Source organism: Rutilus rutilus, assembly GCF_951802725.1.
Source record: "Rutilus rutilus genome assembly, chromosome: 23".
NCBI lineage: Eukaryota > Metazoa > Chordata > Actinopteri > Cypriniformes > Leuciscidae > Rutilus > Rutilus rutilus.
The window spans coordinates 6876340-6892445 of record NC_140233.1 but is presented as its reverse complement, the minus strand read 5'-3'; the positions used below and the strand labels follow the sequence as shown (position 1 = coordinate 6892445).

Genomic DNA, 16106 nt, shown 5'->3' with positions numbered 1-16106 from the left:
TCATCGGATACCATCAATGTACCAAGATACTTAAAAAAAAAAAGTGAATTATAAAGTGACAATCTGATAACCATCACTGTAACATGGTACCACCATGAATATGTTTGTAAAAGAACGCTAACATCCAATCTGATCCAATCTTTCCACAAACAGGATGTTTGTCTGTCAGTTCTTTGGATGTGCTGTCACCTATAATGATTCGTTTTCAACCTCTCATTCGGGCGTCTGTGCCTTTTACTGCCCATGTCTAGAAGAACTGTCAAAGTTAGAGAATGACAGGACCATCTCTCCAGCTGTCAATCAAACAGAAACCCATTTCCCCCGCCACGGCTTCCTCTGCTATTTCACAACGCTGGAATCGTCGCACCAAATTGTTCTGCCAAAACAACTGTTGTTCCAAGCCCTCGCTCCTATATACACTCCATACATGTGTCATATCTTTCATATTCATCTCCGATTGGGCCTCCTGTCAGGCTCTCTGTCATTTGCAACAGACTGCTTTCCTTTGTGTGTGTTTGTGTGCTTGTGAGTTCCTGGTTTGTGCACACACAAGCCTGCAGATGTTGAAAGACTTCCGCACAGTCAGAGATGAGATCTCAAATCACATCAAACAACAGTGTGTCTTTCAGTTTCTCGTCTCCAGGTGACTTTATTCAGCACATGTGACTGGAGAACCACCAAAGTCAACATTAAACGGCATTCATAACCAATTTCGCTTATGATATAATGTGTCATTCAGAGTGAATGTTAAGTCATTTTTGTGCTAAATAAGAGCACAAATGCGCATTAAGAAGGTAAATGGAGTCCATTTTGATTTCATGTTGACTTTAAAGCTTTCTCGGCCATGAAAAGACGAGGGCAAACAGCACAGAGTTGACTGGAGAGCAATATTAATCTCAGAGCTGTGCTGTCTCTATTAAAGTTAATGTACGTTTAACAGTTTCATATTTCGGTCACGGAACCGGCGTCTCTAATGATCCGCGACGCACTACACAAGCAGCTAACAGCGCACAAACATGAAGAGATAGCGAGCGAGAGATGACCGAATGAAAATGAAGCGAGTTTTTCTGCAAAGTCAGAGTGGGAGTTTATCTTAAAGAGACAGTTCACCCAAAAACACCATCATTATTTCTTCAGTTGAAAACAAAGGCTTCAAAATTACAATAAAGTACTTAAGTGAAATAAGACTCTATGATCAAATAAATCCGTTATTTTTGATCAATTGATTCAGTTCACAATTCCGATCTGAATGATTCATTCGTGAACTCGATGATTCGTTATCGATTCGTTGACTCGCTTTGCTCAATGGTCTTTTGATCACACATTTAAAGACTTGTATTTCTCCTTTTGTGTTTCACAGAACAGTCATGCAGGTCATGGAGCAAATAACGACAGAATCCGCTCTATTCGGTGAAATAAACTCTCTGTTCCAGATGGCACACATACACGTCGTGTACAGCGACAATCACTGCAATAATTCACCGTATCTACCCTGTCACGAGAAATCTGGCATCAGCGGCATAATGATTTTCTCTTTATCTCGCCATCCGTTTGAATCATACTGTCATTCTCTCTTTCACCACCCACAGCTGATGGTTTAATCATGAAAGAGAGAGAGAGAGATGGAGCTCTTTATCAGGAGCCCGTGTGGATTATGTGAGATCTTTACCTTCGAGCCTGGACTTTACATAACGGCTGACATTGTTTGCACAGAAGGGAAGACATCAACGGGATTATCACTAATTCAAGATGCTGAAAATCACCAATAACCCTGACTAGAGTTGGGGTGAAGCGAAAATGACGCTGATGAGTCACGAGTTTGAATCAAATGTGATGGGGGAGAAATAATGAGCAGCACAAATACAGTATAAGTAAAAAATAAATAAACAGGCAAGACATATTACGGCCAGTGTAGTCCGATTCACGAATGAACGACTCTTATGAGCCAGATCTTTTTAATGAATCAAGTCACAGACAAACTCACAAGTCTAAAGTGATTCTCTGAATCACTGAATCAGTTTGAGAGGTTATTAAATACACATCTGACTCACACACTGAACCACAGATAATTTCTATCTATCTATCTATCTATCTATCTATCTATCTATCTATCTATCTATCTATCTATCTATCTATCTATCTATCTATCTATCTATCTATCTATCTATCTATCTATCTATCTATCTATCTGTGTCTGTCTGTCTATATGTGTATATACATATATACTTCATTTATGAAAAAAAGTATTGTAATGAAATAAATAAAATAATAAATACATGCATACATAAAGGTTTATACAATGAAAATGTATAAAAATGTTTATTTTTTTTTATTTTTTTATTATTTTTATACATATTTTCATTGTATAAACATTTATGTATGCATGTTTTAATTTTTTTTACACATTTTTGATTCTAATCATTTGATTATTCATGTGTTAATATATATATATATATATATATATATATATATATATATATATATATATATATATATATATATATATATATATATATATATATATATATATCTCTTCTTGAGGGTCCTGGAGCGAGAGATCTCTGCTCTCCTCAGCATCTGTGTTCAATCCCACGGCTGAGAGCAGCAGATGTGTGTCGGCGGGAGGAGATGCTCGGATACGGTTTAAACACAGAAACGTGAGACGCTCCGTCTCGCAGAATCATTGAGCAGACGTCACACACATCTGCCCATCAGGTCGCAAACACACGCGTCTCGACACCACTAAACTAAATGAAAGTGTCTCTCCACTTGTTTGGCCAACAAGACTCCGCACCAGCCAAACAAACAGTCAAAAGGAGAGTTTGGAGGGTTTCTAAGCCTTCTGGGTGAATAATTCACAACCCTTCAGGGTCACAGAGGAAATAAACTGATGTTCATACAGCTAGAGCACTTATGAGGTCACATGCTCACTGCTTACATCGACTGACAGACACGAGTCTCCAAGCAACTTCTGTTCTGTCACTTGCCAGATGTCATGCAGGAGAACTTTGTCATTAATATCAGTTTTTATTTGCAGGTTTTTAACCTATGCAGTGCCACTTTTGAACGTTTTTTTCCATCACCACATCAAGACGTCTTATCATGCAAAATTCTTCTTGAATGTATTCAGTGTTTTTCCTAATTTAGAATAAGGTATTTTCACCAAATATCCTGTGTTGGAATAGATTTGTTAATAATGTGATGTGATAAAATATGTATTTTGCTTAATGTTTTGCATAATTTGTTTTCTTCATTTGGGACAGTGAGAAATAAACAATTGCTCCTACGATTTCAAATATTTAATTGGACCAACAACACGGTTTGGTGAACTACATTTTCCATTAGCTCAACATATTGTTTCTGACTGTTGCCACAATTGATCAAATTCAATTAACAGAAATTCAATTGAAAAATATAGATGTGGCCAGTCACTAGAAAATTTTGAGTTGGAGGAGTCTGAAATCATGTTGTTTGAATATGTCAATGCATACTGACATGTTTCGAATTTTAATACTGTATGACGCTGTCCGTCCAAGTTTGGTGCGTTACACTGTAACAAAAAATGATTTTTTTTTTTTTTTTGTTGCAAGTAAAACAAAGTTTAATCTTGTAAAACACACTCCACAGTGATCCACTATCAATTACTATCAAGTTAATATTGTTTCAAAATAAATCCTATACCTTTTCTTCAATGTAAAGGCAACAAATATAAGTCACATATCTGCTACACCCTGTAAAAACAAATGTGTGTCATTTACACGTCCTCTGAGAACTCAGTAACATTCACACACACACACGACATGCAATGAAACCGGCATAGTCTTCACGCCTGGAGTCGGTGATCATACACACACAGATGTGTCGTGTGAGTGAATCTGAAGTGGGTTGTCATCTCTTCCAGATGGCCGACTCAAAACACTTCATATGACGGACCGGGAAAACAGCACTGAGTCTGTGAACCGCTTAGCAACAGGGTAAATCCTTGACATTTTTAAAAAGCTTTAGCTGAAGAAGAGAGAAATAAAGTGAGAGAGAGAGAGACCGTCACAGTCTAATTCTGCACAATGCCTTGCTGCAACAGACACACGTCCCTTTCAGCCCAGATTCGGGGATAAAACCAGCGTCCTCCACTGAAGCAGCTAAATTATTTTTAGTATTAAGAAGGGAAAGAGGAGAGAGAGAGAGAGAGAGAGAGAGATTGCGTAGTGGGCCGCAGATTCTGCAGCGGTTACGGATTACCGCTTGCTTGTAAATCCCATCAGAATGGATTGAGAGAAAATGAGAGAAAGAGAGAGAGTAAATAAGAGAGTTCCAACCTATCCTCTCACAAATCTGTGTGTGTCTCGCTCTCCCGCAGAGGATCAAACTTTGACCTCAGAGGACAACATTACACTCTCAAAAATAAAGGTTCTTTATTGGCATCGACGGTTCCATGAAGAACCTTTAACATCCATGGAATCTTTCCATTCCACAAATGGTTCTTTATAGTGGAAAAAGGTTCCGATTTTTAAAAATGTTCTTCACACTAAGACAAAAAACTGTTCACTGAAAGGTTCTTTTATTGCATCACTGTGAGAAAAAAAGGCCCTTTTGAAAGCTTTATTTTTGAGTTTACATTGAGATCATTACATATTGAGATCTGGCCAGCATGAACGGATCTAAAAGCTGGTGTCCCATTTAAAATAGCACTGGTTCCTGTTCCCCAACCCCCACTCCTGCCGCCTCTGATCAGAAAGCCAGGATGAAAGGAGTTAGTTCTCATCATCTACTCCAGCGCTGGTCATCTGTGGTTTCTGCACCTCCTCAGAATAATCCACAGACCTGCGGCTCTCAACAAAGTCACTATCAAAAGCCCTCATTCAAAGAGACTTTCCTCTAACCAGATCTGGAGGAGCCTGGGCTTCAGACACACACACACACACACACTCACCGTCTGATGCAAACGACACACCAAAACACCAAGAGCTCACGAGCTTCAAGCTGACTGGCTGGCTTCATGTGATTTCAGGGAGGATTATAAGGCACTGGGCAGCTCCAATGAGCACTTCTCAATGACAATCTTTCAATCTATAGAGCTAAAGCAAAATAAATAAATACAAATATATATTTTTTAAATCGAGCTGTCCTTAAAAACCAACATTCAGTGTGACTAGTGCAGTCTGATTCATGAGAAAGTGACTCTGAGTGGAAGAATCATTCTAAAGATTCACAATTCAAAATGTCCTACTGTATATAGTTATTATATATAATTATTATAATTTCACACACATATAATTGACCATTTATACATAATTAAAACCTGTCCTTCTTGATGTTCTCATACAGTGTGACCGGTGTAGTCTGATTCACAAGCAAATGACTCTTATGAGTCACTCATATGAGTCATTTCTTTTAAATAGTCGTTCAAAATATTCACAACTCAAAATGTCCCAAATGTCTCAAATAAAAAACATGAATTTTAAATATGCCTAAAATATATATAATATAAATATATAACTATAATGTCTTTCTAGTTATTTTCAAAACCATGCAATGTGGCCAGTGTAGTTTGGTTCACAAGAAAATTGCTTTTATGAGTCATTTCTTTTAATGAATCATTCAAAAGACTCACAAACTCAGAAATTGTTACAGCTTGAAATTTAGGCCTGTTTAATATACAGTGTACACATTTCATCTATTTATCTATACTGCATTTACTTATTATTTGAGACATTTAGTAGCATGCAAGGTAGATTTTCAAAAGCAAATCTGTTCATTTGGCTCATGTTCTGTGACTCAAGTACTGGTACTTGTTGCATGTCAGTCTATTGTGGAATCATCAATTTCAGACGTACCTGCTCCTGAACAACACATAAGGAAGCAAACCGCTGTCTCATCCTGAGTAAGTGGCCCAAATAAGCTACAAAAGTGGACCTGAGATGAGCTACCTGTTCTCCCAGTCACAAACTCAATCAGCGGTAATCAAACGTTCTCTGAGGATTTTACACAGCAGAAACATTTCCAATAAAGCTCCGCCGTCTCTGACAGGCAGCCATTTCCTCTTGTTCGAGTCAGAATCTTAAAGCGACATCGCAATTTTATGAGGTGTGAAGATCGGACTATATTTGATCACACGCTGAGGCCCAGAAGGACTCTCAGTGTCTCGCTCGTCTCTGTATGGGACGAGACAGCAGCATGACAGAACCTACTGAAGCTTTACTTGCTTCATTTTACCAGCTCATTAAAGGTTTGTCAGTCCCGTGAACCAGAAACCAATCGCTCTACAGCAAACTGAAGTGTCTCACCATGATGGCTTTATTCAGATACGTTGGACTGTGATTCATGCGCAAGATTCAGTTATCAAACTCATGAAGATCATATCAATTAATCTCCTAGCTTGTTAGAGTAAGTTCTTAAAGTTCAGTCTACCTGAGAATGCATCTTTAAGTGAGCCTGATCTGATTCGAACAAAACTTGTTTATTGCTAATCAATGAGGCATCCAGATATTCCTGTCATCTGTTCATTAACCTGCGCAAAGAAGATCAGTGAAAAGAAGGAAAACATTTGTTCAAACACTCACAGCTGTCTGTTCCTCCCAAATGAGTCCATTTATACAACATGTTCCAGTTAGTGAAGATTCATGAACTCAAAACAAGTTTTGTAGCCTGATGCTGAAATCATCTATCCATCCAACCATCATCCAATCATCCATTCATCAATCCATCATTCATCCATCTGTTCATCCAATCGAATCAAATCAAATCAATCAATCAATCAATCAATCAAATCAATCCATCATCCATACATTTTGTTCATCCATCTGTTCATCCATCCATCATCCAATCATCCATTCATCAATCCATCATTCATCCATCTGTTCATCCAATCCAATCAAATCAAATCAAATCAATCAATCAATCAATCAATCAATCAATCAATCAATCAAATCAATCCATCATCCATACATTTTGTTCATCCATCTGTTCATCCATCCATCAATCAATCAACCAACCAACCAACCAACCAACCAACCAACCAACCAACCAACCAACCAATCAATCATCCATCCATCAATCATCCATCCATCCATCAATCAATCAACCAACCAATCAATCAATCAATCAATCATCCATCCATCCATCCATCAATCATCCATCCAACAATCAACCATCCATCTATCCATTCATTCATCCATTCATCATTTATTCATCCATCCATCCATCGCTTTTTAAACTTTTCTCCAAATGTTCAAACAAACCTTTGTCAAGCCAACAACATTAATAGTTTGTCTCAACTAGCTTTCGAATTGCACTTCTGCATCCTGTTTGCTGGTTCAAATTCAGGAATTCAACTATAATTTATAAGGTATTCACAGTGGAATCACATGCGTCTGTGGCACCAACTGAGTTAAATGCCGAACATAAATTGTTAATAGTGTTAGGGATTTGAACAATAACAATGAGCAACAGGGATATTGTTGCTTGGCTCAGCAAGAACCGCTATAAACAGACCGAAAGCACAAACAAGTACAGGAGGTTGAGAACATCCTATGTATATTTAAAACTTCACATGAAAATGCTTAAAGCATGTTAATGCTAAATCTCAATGGGTCTGAACTCAGAGCAGAAAAACAAGAAGAGAGCAGAAGATGAGAGGGAAGGAGAAACAAGGACACGATGAATGAGAGGAGAGGACTAGAATCACTCTGAATCACATTGAACTATAAGAAGAAGAAGAATCAATCGCTGATACCTGCACTGACCAAACATATTGATGGCTGACAAGATTAGCAGGGATCAAGCTAACCGTGTGTGTGTGTGTACACTCTACACATTCAATCAGACGCCGCGTCCTGAAGGCCAGCTGAAGAACTGCAGACCTGAAAGCCTCCAGCACACAGATAATCATTTACCTTTTTTACTAACAAACGCTGCTAATTAAGTGTCTGTCCTCTCTTTAGTTGAACGCTTGGCTAAGTGAATACGCTGCAAAGGACAGTGGTTTGAAGTGAGTCAGACCACCTCTTGTTCAAATTACTGCACACGCCGGTAATCAACAAAAAAGTGTCCTCAGCTGCACTTTCAGCTCCTGACGCCGGTGGAGAGAGTGTGGGGAAAGATCCTTTAAAACTCACATTTGCCAAGATACTTATTATCTGAAGTGATCGTCAATTGACATTTGCAACCCATTTAACTTACATTAACAGATGTGTGACTTGATTTTATCCACCTGGAATCGACTGGGTAGTGAAAATAGTGTTTTTAAATGTTTCTAAATACATACACTTATAACAATAAAAAACATGGGCAACAAAAGGTTTCGTCTGTAGTTTCGCTGAAGAGACGACCACTGGTTCACGTCTTAAAAGCCTCCTTAAAAGTTTTACAGGCTGCAAATTCACTCCGATGAGGAACGCTCACTTTTCACCATCAGATCAATTCCTGATCAAGTTCTGTCCTACATATTGCATCTGCGCATCACATTGCATTGTAGGAATACAAATACATTACACATACATGAACCCAGAGCTCACTGCATACAAAACGAGAATCCCACCTCCAGACTAACAAGCCATCGCCTGAAGACACGGAGTTTCCTGACAGAAACCCTCACTGAGAGAATAACTCCAGACAGCCGACAGGTGCGTCACCTTGAGACCCTGAATACAGAGTGTACGAGAGCAAGCAGACAGATTTCTCGCAAGTGTTTTGTCGGAGCTGTGCTCGTTCCTGGACCGTACCTGGGAAAACAGATGCGGAGCCTAACCTGAGTCAGCCCTGATTTGTACAAATAAAACACAAACCCAGCACATGCAAGCTTATCAGATATTAAAAAAAACAAATGATATGAGCAAGAGCGCCTGCAACGATTTCTCATTTCCTCTCCGACCCCAGGAGTTCATCCTGTGACCCTCGCCGAGGTTGTCGAGCGACACACGCGATCAATAAACTGAATCCCTGCGGACATCTGTTTGGACAGGTGCGCTGATGAAGAGGGGAGGGTCGATGGCATCTCCGATACAACACCACGGGGCACGAGCCAGATGGTGACGGGCGCTTCCGAGTAAACCAATAAGCCACCTGAGACTGTGTGCAACTGATTTTACCATGCAAAGATTTAAATCTGCATGAAACCAAAGTTGCAATCGTCGTTTCTTCCCTTTTGCGAGTGAAATGGCTTCTCGAATGAGAAAAAACTTGATTTTGTTCATGAGGAATTGATTGGATGGTTGTGGTTTGCTATTGGTCAATCTCACGTGAGTGACAGTTTACCCCGCCCTCATGACAGTAAACACGTCATCAGAGAAGAGATATTTTAAGAGTTATTTTGATTAAAGATTATGAAGGCAGGACAACCTGTCACTCACATGACATCACAGCAATAGCATCCCACAACGATGCAACAATCCGATCAAATTCCGATAAACAAAATCAAGCCACGCCCAACATGTTTTCTTGCTCGAGAAGCCGTTTCACTGGGATATACGTCACAATGGGAAAGAATAGTCTATTACAACCTCCTTTTCATGCAGACTTTAAAAATTAATGGTGTTTAAAATAATGTAGAATAAATAATGCAACATTCTATAAAAATGTTGCCTTTCATGGTGACTTTAACTATGTGATGCACAACCATGATTGGTTAACTGCATTCATAAGGATAAAAAAGACAAATATATTCGATAAATAATGAAATTAAGAACAGTAAATCGCAATACTAATTCTTGGAAACCGTACCTGCAAGCTGATTGCTGTGTTGTAAAGGGCTGAAAGAGTTGGACCATTAATATAGAGCCCAGGTGGAGATGTGACGTGGTGAATTTGAGTCCAGCATGTGTTGTCTTCTGTTCCCGTTCTCTTGTCTTGTCTTGCTATTGTTTGGTCAGCTATCCCAAGATATCTGTTGTTCAAAAAGATAAAAATAAAAAAAAGTCAAATATATTACAGCTATAAGCTACACACAAGTCATCAATACCAACCATTTTATTCAAATATACCTCACACAAGATTTTAGTGTTTCATAAAAACAACAAAACAATTTTTTTTATTATTCAATTTGATACTAAAGGTGCATAAAATCTAGACGCACCCTAGCGGCAGCAAAATTTATTTTGCAGCCAGGGTAGTCTAGCAACTCTCTGTTGACTTTCGAGCTGCAAAAACCTAAATTGGGTCAGGCCAATCACGTCGTGTATAGAGTAGGCGGGGCGGGCTTAACATAATGACGACAGGGTTGCGACGGCTCCCTGCTACTTGAAAACAAAGAATGGCTGCTGGCGAACAGTCTTTCGAATCGGCTTTGGCTGCGACTCTGGAGGACTTGGAGTTACGTTTTTCTTTGAGAAAAGAGCAAAGAACGGCACTGAAGTCATTCTTAAAAAAGGAAGATGTGTTCGTAGTTTTGCCGGCCAGATATGGCAAAAGTTGAATCTATCAACTAATGTTAGCTCCGCTGTTGGGAAAACGCTCTGGTTGGTTGAAGCGCTGTCCTATTGCGTGCAGAGTGAATTTGAAAGACAGCCGTTTATCCCGCCCCTCAGATTGAGCCGTGTCTATGGTGAGTTGCCAGACCTAACATCTTGATGTAGGTCTGGCTTGCCAGGCTACATAAAATCAGGTTCTTTTCAGTGAATCTAAGTCCCTGTTTACATGAACGCACCCGGAGACGACAGAAAAACACACAGAGCATCAGCTGAGATCAGGGATGGAGAGAGAACATTGTGCTTGGTACATTTTCATCTTCAAACCAAACTTGGGTCTGCAGCCGACAAAGTTTAAATCCCGTCTGTCTAGTGCGCTTCCCATGGTGTTTATGCGTAAGTCAGTAGACGGAAAGAAGGCGTCTTTTTTGTGGCTGTTCGAACACATTCGACCACATGAGCGTTTACAATACGAAAGCAATCCGGTGTTTTTGACTACCTCTGGAAGTGGCTGAAAGTGGACAAGCTCGAAACGTTTTAGACCCCGTTTACACCTGTATTTAGCGTCGTCCACTTGTGATCCGATCGACCAAAACCAAAATCTTAATACCAGGAGTAAACAGGGCAGTTCTTTTAAGTGACTCAGAATCTTACAACACAGTCGTAGTGAATCAAACACAAACTGCAACCAGCACAGACTAGACTATTTCCAAACAAATGACTCTTATGAGACAGATCTTTAAAGTGAATCAAAATTATACAGTGTGTATCCAAACCAATTGGTTTCCCGCTTACAGCCCATGTGGGAAACCAAACGCTCATTACCATATCTCAACTTCAGCTTCCTCAACTCTATTATACACAGTGATGCGAACAGTAACAATGGCGTCGGTTTTACCACATCAAACCGAGCGCGAGGAAGTGCAGAAAAGTGAATTTGCAGCGCTGAAAATAGCGACATGTCGACAACAGTCTCAGATACAACTACAGAGTTTGTGTGCGGGGCAAAGTACACATAGTTCGTGGGCATCCAATGAAGACCATAGGCTGCCATTATGCAAATTTGTTACAAACCTACATATATTCATGCAGGAAGTAAGACTGGAATTACTGACGACTCGTTTCAGGCAGTTCAGAATCGGTTCTTTCTTTTCAGGAGACAATAACTCCATTTATCTGCACTTTTGCGGACCTTTTTCATTCACAAAGAGCCATATAACACACTACATGAAAGCTAATATCCGAAAAAGCATAGCTACTAAGGGCAATTAACTATAATAACCCTGCTGTATATATAAACTACCAGTAGACCAGAGTCAGAGCGAAACGCTCCATCCGAGGCACTTTCACAGCCCTCACAGAAGAACAGGAAGTTGGTGCGTATTGGATCTGGTGGCGGGCCAAGCTCGAAACACCAGCGGCGTGAGGAAAGCGCTCCCATGGCAACAAGACGAGATTGGTTTGCTTTGCCTCAGTCCGGTCCGCTCATGCCTTAATGTAAAGAGACAACATGCTGGAATTAATCAGAGTGTCAGAGAGGAGGGAAAAGTCAGGAGAATTTCATTTGAAGACAAAAGAAATGAAAGCCATTACTTCCCCCCCCCCCCACGCCTTCAACACAAATATACTCTCATCTCAGGGGCTCAGAGGACACGACTCGTGAACGCTTTCCGTCTGGACTTACACCAGACGGCAACGAGCAGACATTTCTCACCGAGGACACAGCGAGAGATGGAGAGAATGCGGGTGACAGCGAGAGAATGACAGAACACTAAAGGTGTCTTCTCAATAGATGTTTCCCTTCAGTTCTGCCGTAAAGACGCACGTCAGACTCCATCAAAATCATTCAAACTTTAAAACGATCAAGTTTTCAAATGACAAAACAGCAGCTGCCACATGAATGAGCTCTCTGAAGGTCATGAGTAAATCTTACTCTTCTTTTACACAACCAGGATCTTAATCAAATCTCAAACTTCCAGGTTAAACCTCACAAACAGACACAATTCACACTCATTCTTTTGAGTATTTGGTAAATATATTTCTATAATATCATATATAGCATATTGATGTATTTACAGTATATTGACTATGATGCTAACACAGCAGCAAAGACATTAAATTAACCAGTATTGATGTATAGACTTTTACTTTTTAATTTGAATACATTCATTTTAATGTGGGAGGCACAATGAGACATTTAGCATTTGGTTGAAGTTGATTTAATACTGTATTTTTGTTGACTCATTGAGGGACCCCTGCGGTGCCACGGCGGACCCCCTGTTGAAAACCCCTGCTGTACGCCAATATTACTACATAATACCAAATCATAATGCATTTTGATACCTCAGAACCCAACGTATTGTTTGCATGTGGGAATTAGCATCTAGCTACATTCATTACATTGCATGCATACCACCGAAAAAGTCTAACCCAAACAACTGAATCTTCTTGTTAAGAACCCATTTTTGTTAGTGATAATGAACAAAGTCTCTCTTGAACAAAGTTTTGCTAATGAATTAAACACACAGTATAGTGCAGATCAAATTGTTGCCAAACAAATTACTCTTTTGAACCGATATTTGTTAGGGTCAGTGAATCAAACAAAATGATTCCCAAACGAATGACTCTTTTAAACCAATTTTGAACCAATTTTTGTTAGTGAATCAAACACCCACAGCATAAACAGTTAAAAAATGACTCTATTCAACCAGTTCTTGTTAGTGAATCAAACGAATACAACACACACAGTGTGAACCAAATGATTCCCAAACAAATGACTCTTTCAAACCAATATTTGTTAGTGTCAGTGAATCAAACACACAACACAAACATGGCAGACCAAATGGTTCACAAACAAATGACTCTTTTGAACCAGTTCGTGTTAGTGAATCAAAAAAATAAAGCACAAACAGTGCCAACCAAATAATTCCCAAACGACTTTGGGAATCAATATTTCTTAGTGTCAGTGTATCAAACACAGCACGAAGGATTCACAAACGAATGACTCTGATTCAGTGACACTAAAAAATATTGGTTCATAGAGTCATTTGTTTGTGAATCATTTGGTCTGTACTGTTTTGCTAAGTGTTTGATTCACTGACACTAACAAATATTGGTCCAAAAACACATCCAACACAAACAGTGTAGACCAAATAATTACCAAACTTATGGACCAGCTCTTCTTAGTGAACATACAGCACAAGCAGTGTATTTCAATTCTCAAACAAATGACTTGAGACATTTCTTTTTAGCAAATCAAACACATAAATCTTGCAACTTCCTGTTTTGTAATAGTATATGAATTGGGATGGAGCTGCAGTTGTGCAACTGAGTTGGAGAAGCGTGATAGTGTCTATGAAAGTAAAACCAGTCAGCAAGACAAACGTTTCGCTCAATCGATGTTCCTGCTCGGTTTGCTCTGAAATTGCCCACATAAAGATAGTTTCGGTCTCAGAAGGAAACACAAGACATATCATTCCAGATTCTGGACAGATACTTCCTTGTTTGTTTGGTTTTACCTGAGGAAACGCTGGCCAGAGATGATGAGGTGATGGGTTCAGACACTAAAAGTTTGTGCGCAGAGAAACATGGTGCTAAAACTGAAAGTCTCTGCTATATCAGATCAAAATCTCTCTCTGCTGAGCAAACTCACCAAACCTTCACGATAACAGAAAACCACACTCTGGAAACACCTCTTATGAAGCTTGTAAACAGTAAACAGTCTAAATTTAACTTAACAAAAAAAAAAAAAAAAAAAAAAAAAGGCAGCTGAATTTACTATCCATATTAAATATTACTGAAAACAGAAATATGTATATAAAAATTATATATGTATAAATTTTACATATTTTAAAATATATTTAATATTTCAATATTTACTTCGGACTGTAAATTTTCTCAGTTCAGCTTACCTTGATGGGTGTTAATAGCAAGTATATTGGAATATAGCAAAAAACTGTTTTCATTTTAAAATAAGTAAAATGTATTTTCATTTAATACACTATTTATTTATAAAAAGAAATATTATTAATAAATATTAGGAATACCTATTAAATAATAATATATATATATATATATATATATATATATATATATTTTTTTTTTTTTTTTATTTAATAGGTATTCCTAATATTTATTAATAATATTTCTTTCACTACATAAATATATAAATATATATATATATATATATATATATATATATATATATATATATATATATATATTTTTATAGGTATTCCTAATATTTATTAATAATAATATATATATATATATATATATATATATATGTATTCCTAATATTTATTAATAATATATATCTTTTTTTTAAATATATATTAATTTAATAGCATTTAATATTATCAATATGAGTACATATAAAATATAATTTATATTAATTAATATAATTAATTCATAGATTTTTATATATTTATTGCTTATATCTTATTCCTTAAATATATGTAACTAATACAAATATGAAGAATAAATATAAAATAAAATAATATATTTTTATATGCATTTATATTTTTGTTTGCTTAATGTGACTTCTGGAGAAAAATGCATCCAGGAAAAGCTTATGATGTACTTTTTTTTATACTAATAAAAAAATGTAAAAAAATACACTTACTAGTAGTTAAACTGCAAATATTATGTTGCAGTTTATAATGAAGTCACCAGCCAAGTGGCAAGTAACTGTATTTAATCACCAGGATTACATCATCATAGTTTTTAAAATGTAATAACATGATGAACTTTCTTCATTCAAAATTGATGGTCTTGATCTGGAATAAGGGTAAAAGACTCAAATGACGTTACAGTGCAAAGATCTTCAATCGTCTTTAACCAGCAACTGCCTAACTGAACGTCAGATCTAAATGTGCCACATTGTGTATATTTATGGAGTAAATGTTCAGCCGTATGTCAGGACAGAAATCCAGCAGATGGTTCATGTTCTTTCACAGTTATAAAAGCAGCAGAAGAACTCACTCGCTGCTTTGAAAGTCTGTGTGGGAATGTGTGTGTGCAAATCCCAAGCGGAATGTTCAGCGAGCGTTTGTGTTTCATTCCAGCCCGTCGGTCAGGATATCTCCCGCACGAAACGCACCCGAGGAGATTCGTGAAGTTCCCCAGATGCGGGCCTGGAGGAGGTCTCTCTCACTCCACCGTTGAGCTGAGAGAGTTAAATGTTTTCTGGAGTCCAGAGGCAGTCTGAACACTACAGCAGCTCCAGTGCCAACACACGTCTGGCTAGAAGTGAACACACTCGTCAGCGGAGGGTCTCGCGGAGGACAGGAGTTCACTGAGAGTGCAGAGGACACACTGCACTTATTAACACTGTTTGATACGGCTCATACAAAGAGTTAGTGATCGGAACACACTCCTAACACTAAATATACTCCGCCGGCGTGTGATTCCTGTAGTACATTACTTCAGAGACAATCACTGACATACAAACATTATTATCAATTATTATTTTCATCAACATTAATAATAAAAATAAGAATCATCATAGTTATTTTGCACATTTTGTATATTTAATGGATAGTTATTTATTATTATTATTATTTTTTTGTATAAATAATTTTATTATTAGTTAATTTTGATATTTATTTATTTTGTTTCCATTAACAGTATTTAATAGTATTTAATATATATATATATAGTTATATAGTTATATATAGTTATAATAACAATAATATAATTATTATT

The 16106-nt window shown here is 37.7% G+C and overlaps 1 protein-coding gene across 2 annotated transcripts in view; it reads right to left on the bottom strand.

Annotated features, from left to right (window-relative positions):
• The window catches only part of plxnb2b (plexin b2b), a 153246-nt gene that overhangs the window by 69312 nt on the left and 67828 nt on the right, over positions 1-16106 (bottom strand). For both annotated transcript variants that reach the window (XM_084398033.1, XM_084398032.1), the window contains exon 2: positions 9718-9880. The gene's annotated coding sequence lies outside the window, so the exon portion shown is untranslated. The remainder of the gene's footprint in view (positions 1-9717; positions 9881-16106) is intronic.